The sequence below is a fragment of the Zingiber officinale genome, chromosome 8B (genome assembly GCF_018446385.1).
Source record: "Zingiber officinale cultivar Zhangliang chromosome 8B, Zo_v1.1, whole genome shotgun sequence".
Lineage (NCBI taxonomy): Eukaryota > Viridiplantae > Streptophyta > Magnoliopsida > Zingiberales > Zingiberaceae > Zingiber > Zingiber officinale.
The window spans coordinates 74,727,524-74,735,919 of NC_056001.1; the positions used below are offsets into that span (position 1 = coordinate 74,727,524).

The 8,396-nt window shown below is 36.8% G+C and overlaps 1 long non-coding RNA gene across 2 annotated transcripts; it reads left to right on the top strand.

Annotated features, from left to right (window-relative positions):
- Positions 1-2,482: 2,482 nt before the first annotated feature.
- On the top strand, positions 2,483-8,187 carry LOC122014364. Of its 2 annotated transcripts, none has more exons than XR_006120653.1 (3): positions 2,483-4,486; positions 4,567-6,241; positions 6,865-8,187. It is a non-coding gene; the product is annotated as an uncharacterized LOC122014364 (long non-coding RNA). The 2 variants fall into 2 exon arrangements; XR_006120652.1 differs by having other exon boundaries at positions 4,567-5,739; positions 6,865-8,185.
- The last annotated feature ends 209 nt before the right edge of the window (positions 8,188-8,396 follow it).

An 8,396-nucleotide genomic window follows, 5' to 3' on the forward strand; every position in this document is an offset into this window, starting at 1 on the left:
CTCAATGTTGAAATTTAGACTGGATGGACCATCAAATTTTCATGCATGGGAGTGAGCAACAATAATTGGATCAATCTTTTCCATCATATCAGAGGCCACAAAGATTTCAGGATAATCCTATGCCCAAATGGTCACATTCAGTCCAGCAGATCGAGTCAGTTCCTTGGTAAACACTTCAAGGGTTCAGTGAAGAAATTCATGCCATCAGTCAATCAGAATTTCAAGATCTGAAAGAGTTAATGCAACAGATGCAGCAGCAACAAGAGGCCTATATCCAGTCCCAACAGGAAACTGAAGCATTGTTATAGAATTACCAGATCTATATGGATCAAATGATGCAGCATCGATCAGCCAACGACAAGCTCAATCATCTTGAAGAGCATTCTAGAGGTTGTCATGTCTGAGGTTGGATTATAGAGATTGTGATAGTCTTGACTTGGGCAGTGCAGCTCTGCAGGACTCTTCTAGTTTTTTGTGCTGTGATGTTGTAATTGTAGATAATTTTGATTCTAATGATATTATTGTTACAAATTCTGGATGTAAACTTTTGGCTAACACTATTGATGGTACAAAAATTGATTCTATTGATGATGAAAGTGTAGGGACTTGCATGGTGGAAGTAATGTTCCAAGAATCACCTCCTTTAGTTGCACCATCATCTTGTTGGCGCTCGAAATTCCGTTCTGTGTAAAACCCCTATACAAAAATTTGTACAGGCACAGAACTTTTGTAGCAACCTACATGCTGGATCAGACATGTGTTTGATCAATCAAGCAAGTCCTTGATTGACCAAAACACACCTTGATCGAAGCACAAGATCGCTTGTCTCTTGTGTTGGTGTTCAGGATCCATACAAAGAAAACATAACTAGTTGCGCTGCGGAATAAATAACTAGTTGTACCTTTCTTCGTAGACAAAGACCTCTTGATCTTCTGCTGTATTCCTCTCCTCTTCTTGGACGTCGTGTGGGCGACCATCTACCAAGACAAATCACCCGAACCTTCTTTTGTTTCTAAGCCGCCTACCACTAAAAGATGCAAAGAAAAGGGGCGCCTCCTTCTTCTCCTCGAAATTGCCTACCACCTAGGGTAGTTCTTCTCTTCTTCTTCTTCTCCTCTAAGCTCCGGCCACCAAAGGAGATATGCGCCGACCCTAGAGGGAGGAAAGGGAGGAAGAGATGAGAAGGTGGAGCGCCGGCCCTAGGCGGAAGAGAGGAGGTGGGCGCCAGCTCTAGGGGAAAAGAAAAGAGAGAAAAGAAGAGATGAGGTGCCGACCACAAGCAAGGGAAAACAACTCAAGAGAGATTAGGTTATGGTAGCATGACCTCCTCCCTTTTTATAACCTTTGGCATCAGATAAAAGAGAAGAAATATTAACAGAATTTTTATTTAGAAAAAATCTCTAGAAAAGAATTAACATAATTCTTTTTAGAAAAATTTCTTAGGAAAGAATTAATATAATTCTTTTTAGAGAATTTCTAAGAAAGAATTAACATAATTCTTTTTAGAAAAATCTCTAATTCTGTTGAGAAAAAAATCTCCCTTTTACAACTCCTTTTTTCTTTTCTTTTCCTTTTCTTTTCTTTTGGTTTGGTCGGCCCCTTGCTTGGACACCAAGCAAGGCTTGGCCGACCTCTTTCTTGGGTAGGAAACAAAATCAAACGAGTGAATGCGAGGCTATGTAGAGGCTACAACAGGGACCGAGAGAAGGAATTGGTTTTGACCTTTTGATAGACTTGAGCTTCCTGTGTTCGATCCGAACACCCAACTCAAGTTCATCAATAATAACTCATACCACTAAAGAGTTATTATTGAATTATCGTACCAATCCCATATTACAATATGAGCTCCTTCTTATCATGAGTGCATTAATCTCCCTGTGTTTAAGATATCGTATGCCAGTTAATTAAATGAGTTACTGACAACTCACTTAATTAACATTTGACTCCAAGAGCAGTATCACTCAACTTTATTATTATGTCGGACTAAGTCCACCTGCAGGGTTTACATGATAATCCTTATGAGCTCCTCAAGGGGATATCATCAACCTAAATAAATAGGACACAGTTTCCTTTTATAATCAACAACACACCATATAAATGGTACTATCTCCCAACTTATCGGACCTATTGATTTAACGAATAAATATCACCCATTGATAAGTTAAAGAAATAAATACTAAGCATATGTGCTTGTTATTATATCGGGATTAAGAGTACACACATCCATAATAATAGAGGTTCTGTTATTTTATGCAGTCGGTATAAATCGAACAACCTCAAATAGTTCTGCTTAATACACACATAGTGTACTAGTGCAATTATATAGTTAAGACAATCTAATACCAAATTACACTACAACCGTTCCAATGGTTTGTCCCTGTCCATCTTGGTTGTGAGCTACTTTTTATAATTTATAAGGAATCGAAAATATGATCTTCTGTGTGACACCACACATCATGTTATCTACGATATAAATTAAATGGAAAACTGTATATATATAAATGGAAAATGCAAACATTTGACCAAAGTGTTTCTCATTTCAAAATATCTCAAAAACAGATGTTCATACAAAAACTAGGCTTATAGTATACATCCCAACACATCTAAACCAGATATTGATGAAGAGAGTGTAGGGACTTGTGTTGTGGACGCAGAGCCCTAAGAATAACTTCTTTTAGTTGTACCCCCAATAGAGTTAGAGCCTTTTCCTGATCAGGAGAAGGCCACGGTCATTATTTCAGAACCTCCAGGTACCTTCCAACATGATAAATTTAGTATTTCTTTTGATCTTTTAGAAAACTTTTTAGAGGTACCAGTTATTGATTTTATTGGTTGCGATTCATTCCTTGATGTATACTTTATAGAGTCTGACATTATTTCATCTTCTTTTTACCCCGCATGCGTGTGGGAGGTGTTTTTTTTCCTTGGCCTTGTAGGTCCAGCAAAAATCAAGTGTCCAGAGTGGACACTCCAACTGAACCAGCTCTGACCTCCCGGAAGAATTTTTCAAGAGTACACTGTGGGAAAAAAGGTGTTCACCTCAACATAGCATTCCACTTTTGGAGTGGATTTTGTACCTTAATCGACTCCAACCACTAGGAAGGACCACCCTATTACCGACATGGATTCTGCTTCTAAATCATTTATAACTACCAAGAATAAAGGGGAGTCCATTCTTTATTTTTCTTTTTACTGCGTACGTTCTTTACTTTCACACTTTGCTTTCATATTTTGCTTTCATACATTGCACTTTGTTTAGTCTAGATAGCATTTGGTTTTGAATAAAATTCTTCATGTGTGTTCTTAGTAATAGCTTGAGAATCGTAAAAGTTTTTTTTTAATTTTGACCATCAATTTTTAGGTCAATGGACTACTTCATGCCTATACTTTATTCTTTTTTTGTGTGACATGCACTTATAACAATTAAACTCTAGAACTTGCTTTGCTTCTTTTTAAAATCACAATATTATATGCATGCATGGAGATGATGAAGGATATTTCTTTCTTATTCTTTGATTTCTTTCCCTTTCAAATGCTAGTGAATAACTCACTTGTCACTTATATCTCGTACCACTTTTTCTTTCTCTTAATTCCATTGAGAGTTTTGGATTGATTGCTTGATGAGTTGGAATGTTTGAGACGGATAAAATTCTAAGTGTGGGGGAGGGGTTTGCATGTGTTTGGAGATCTTGAAGATTTTGGATGACTTCATGTCCTTGCTATTGATGCTTGATGCATATAATGTGCAGTAATTAAGGCTGGAATTTGAAGGTTCTGTTTTTTGGCTTTGTTTGAGTTAGTTGTACTGCTGATTAGTTTTAAAAAAAATTGTTCAAATTTTTAATGCTGTAATTCTGGAATCTGTGACAACTTCAATGTTTTAAGCTCCTGCTAGATTTGAGTTTCTGAATTCAGAATTTGGCAGGAGATCAAAAACCAAAACAAGAATCTTTCTAGTCTTTCAAATTTTCGAATGAGTCAAGATTTATCAAACTCAAGAATCTGAATTCTGAAATTTTTAGAATCCTGGAATTAATTCTGAAATGATTATAAAGTAGGAATCTGTTTCAGCAGGCAACTTAGTTGTTCATATCTTGTTTGTTTCTTCACTTGTGCAAAATGAATGAATGGATTCTTTAAGCTATCAGGGAAACAGGAGAGAACTAGCTGATCACTGAAATTTAAAGTTGTGAAAAATTAGAATTCTGAAATCATCTGAACTGAAAAGCTATTGCTTCATAATTTTAATTCGAGTAGGGAAGATGGTTGTGGCTGGACATGAAGCAAAAGTTTAAATCTGATAATTAGTTATTGCTTCCTTAAAACTGATTGAAGTTTGCCTGGATTGAAGTTGAAGTTGATTTCCTAAAAATGAATGTTTACAACTGTTTCTGAATTGTAACTCAGCTTCAAAATGTTGCTGTTAAGGGGGTATGAGCAATGAGCTAATTCTATCTACCTTTTCAAGTTTATGGAGGAGTTTATGGTAGTGCACCAACTCTTTATTGATACTGAATTTTCTGTTTGGATGGAGTACCAGGTTTGATTTCTGAAACTGTAATGCAGGAACTCAATTCTGAATTGCCACTGCTGATGTAATATGAATGCAACTTCAAGAAGGGAAGAAGAGAAATTGTGAAGAATAAGAAATTAGTTGAGTTCTAAATCAGTTTGATAGAGGAACTCTATAGTAGTACTGAGATTCTACACTACTATTTCATTTTAAGAAATTGAAACCTTCCTTAAAATTGATATCCCAGGAAGTAGCTGAGTTCGAACCCTTGAATTTCTGAATTGCTTCTTTACTGTTGCCACATTCTATTTGATTTGGTTTTCTGCTAATGCAATAGAAAGACAGATCTCAAGCTGAATGACATTGGGTGTAGCTACAAAAGAAGAGAAAAATCTGAAGGAGTTGTTGTGTGCCAAGATTAACTGAAATTTCTGTTTAGTGACAACTTCAAAAGAAGTTTCTATCTCTCTCTTGACAATTGGTATTACAACCCATTCCAAACTTATCAAGATTCAAGTCTGGAATTCTCTGAATCTGAATTTCTGAAACTAATTTCCTGAAGTTCTTTGAATCTGATTGTCTTGTTCAAATTCATGAAAATTTGAAACCTGAGATAGCTCAATTGGTTGAGTTTTTAATGAATCTGATCTCTAGAAAGATGAGTTGCATTGAACCTGATGTTCTGAAACTAATTTCTGGATCATTGAGAAATTCAAGTGAAGTTCTTAAGTTGCCATTGTCAATTGGTACTTTCCTTTTCGAGTTTTCATGGCTCAAACTAGTAATCTTATTCTATCTGGGACTAGATTATCATCTGTTATCAAGAATTTGATACCACACCACTAAACAAGTTGAGATAAAGGAACCTTGAAGGTGTAAATGCTATGATTGAAGTTAGTATGGAATTTGTGATTTCCAGAACTTAACAGAATTAAAGTTGCTGAAAATTCAATTGAACAATTCTAATGAAGAGTTAACTGATGCTTGAGTAGGGGCTTGCATGAGTTTGGTTTAAGGAAGTATTGCTGTGAGTTTAGTTGGTTCTTCACCCATACAAGTAAAAGGGAACTGCATTATAGGAAAAAAATCTGAAGAAACTAGAATTTATGATCAATGATGTCTGAAATTGACATCTGCTGCTGCTGAGAAGGGGAGCTGAGTATCAAATTAAAGTGATGTGTTCCAAGATTCTTGTGCAACTCTCCGATAAGTGCAAAGTTCAAGAAGTAAGAAAGATTGTTCTTCTCCACACTCATCCAATTGCTAAACCACACAAGATACAAATCAAATATTTTCACTTATGAATCTGGTTTCTAAATCCTTGAATTGCAGAAATTCCTTGAGCTTGAGCTTGAGCTTGAGTCTAAATTTGGTTTTAGAATATGGATTTAAACTGATGTGAGAACAGAATTAAATATATGAAGTCAAAAGTTGAAATGCCTAAGGATTAGTAAGAGATATGCCGAAGGAATAGAAGTATGGAACAGATTGGATTTCACCAGATTATCTTCATAAAAGGGCAGAAGTCATGACTCATGACTAAAGCTGCGAGTAGAATCTAGAATTTCTGGAACTTGGTAGGATTTCAAAGGAAATGAAGATGAGTGTTGATTTTGCTCCATGAGGGGTAAAAACAAGTCCGACATTAGTTACAAAATCCCACATTTGTTTGTTTACTTTATCAACAAGAGAGATTCTTTTATGCACATCAATTAGTCAACTCGTCAGGTTTATCATTCTAATATTTTTCTCCTTTCATTTGTTTCTTTCCTTTTACCTATTTTGCTTGTCTCTTATTCTCTTACGACTCTAATAAGTCCTTTTGATTCATTCATACATGTTATGTTTTTATAGTGGTGACGAATTAGAAAACAAGTGAAATGTTGTAAGTTGCATTGAGTTGAGCTCCACTTCCATCCATGATTGTGAGAGTTAGAGTAGATTCACTACTTTGTGAGATTGCATATTTCTTAATTTTTCAAATGGATGATATCACTATTCCTATTGATTGTTGTAGGGATAATATTCATAATTGTTTTGATCTCTAGATGATCTTATTTAATTACCTTTTATGAGCTTCTAAGTATTGTTAGGGAATTACATGGGAGATGAATTTTAGTTGTTTCTTTATTTTATTTACTTGCACGGGCGTACAAAAATAAGTGTGAGGATTTATTAACTATCATTTTATCATATTATTTAGGATCATATACTTGAGTTTTTGAGTTAATTGTGTGCTAAATCCGCATTTATATCATGTTTCATGAGTTAAATCTATTTTTTTTAGTTTTAATGTAATTTATCATTTATTTATGGAAGTATAGTTAATGATTTGAATATGATCTTTATAGGCAATGAAGGGAGCCATGAACTCAAGTTGGATCGATCTAAATTTGACTTAATTATGAAATTAAATGGGGAGATCAAAGTTCTGGATCAATTTGGACTGTTTATTTAAGATATGACAAGATCTGAACAATCCATTAGAGATCTGGTCCATCCAAGTTAAGGGACGGTAAATAATAGCCATTGATCAAGATCTAGGCCCTTTGATCCAGATCTGAACTGATTTAGCCGTTGATCAAGATTTGGAGAGTTCATGGCCGTCCGTTCAGATCTGAGATCAGTTTAAAAGAGAAGCTACCGTTTCATCGTGCTTCTTCGGCTCCCGATCGCGATCACCTCTGTTCTTGGCCAGTTTCTTCCACCGCCGCTCCTTCGCCCGCGATCTCGATGCCTCCTTCCATCTCACCGGAGATTAGACCACCAGTGGACCACCAGATGTTAAGGGTTTCCCTTCCTCCGGAGAGCCATCATCCTCCCTCTTTCATCATTCATTTGCCGACGCCATCTCTTCCCTGATTGCACATCACCGCCGGCCACTTTTCATCCACCGTAGGCATCACCGAGAAGTCAAGGGGTTTACCTTCCTCTGGTCATGATCCATCCATCAACAATCGGCGACGCCACTTCCATCTCCACCGAGGACAGCCCATCCGCAGCCATCCACCAGCGCGAAGGATTGAGTTGGGGTTTCCCATCGCCGATCCTTCTCCTTTGAATTTGGGGTTTCCCTTCTCCAATCATCCTTCCGACCACCTCATCCTCTTCTCCGACTAGCCTTCAACCACAGTACATTTCAACCTTAGATTTGGTTCCAGCAGCTCTTCCACAAATCCGGACAGCAACTCCATCTCTTCTTCTTCTTCATCATCCAGATCACAAGTTTGGTTTGGTTCTCAGATGTGTTGATTTAGATCTAATTGCTTGTTGGATGATCTTTTGTTGATTGTTATGTTGAGGATGTAATGGATTTGGGTTTCTTGTTTAAAAAAAAAAAAATGTGGAACCGCCACATCAGCGGCCCCCCTAGAGCCGGTCCCACGGATATGGAGGGAGGTAAATGCAGGTACACAGGTGGAAAGTGCATGGCGGAGACGTTAACCCCAGGCAGTGACACTCCGGGGATCTACCCCTGGACCTTTCAGCCACAGAACCATGCATTCCCCATCTGTGCTACGCCCTGGGGACTTGGGTTTCTTGTTTAAGATTGCATGTGCTGGGGTCAAGTTGATTCATGCCTACAACTTGTTCGTTGAAATGTTTCTTCTACTTGATATGCTTTAGTTTTGCAATTCCGTTTGTTTAGTTGTTTGCAATGTCATTCTTGTTGAATTGTAGGTTAGTTGTGTTTGTTAACTAGATGATCTTGCAATGTAACTTAGTTTTAATTCTAGCATCATGAGTAGATTTGTGATACTTTGCTTTATGCTCTCATAGATTAGATTAGAGTAGTTTTATCTTTACTATCATTAGCTTAGGATCTTAAACCTAAACCTCATGTTCGAATAAAATTACATCATAAGATTTATCATACATTGTC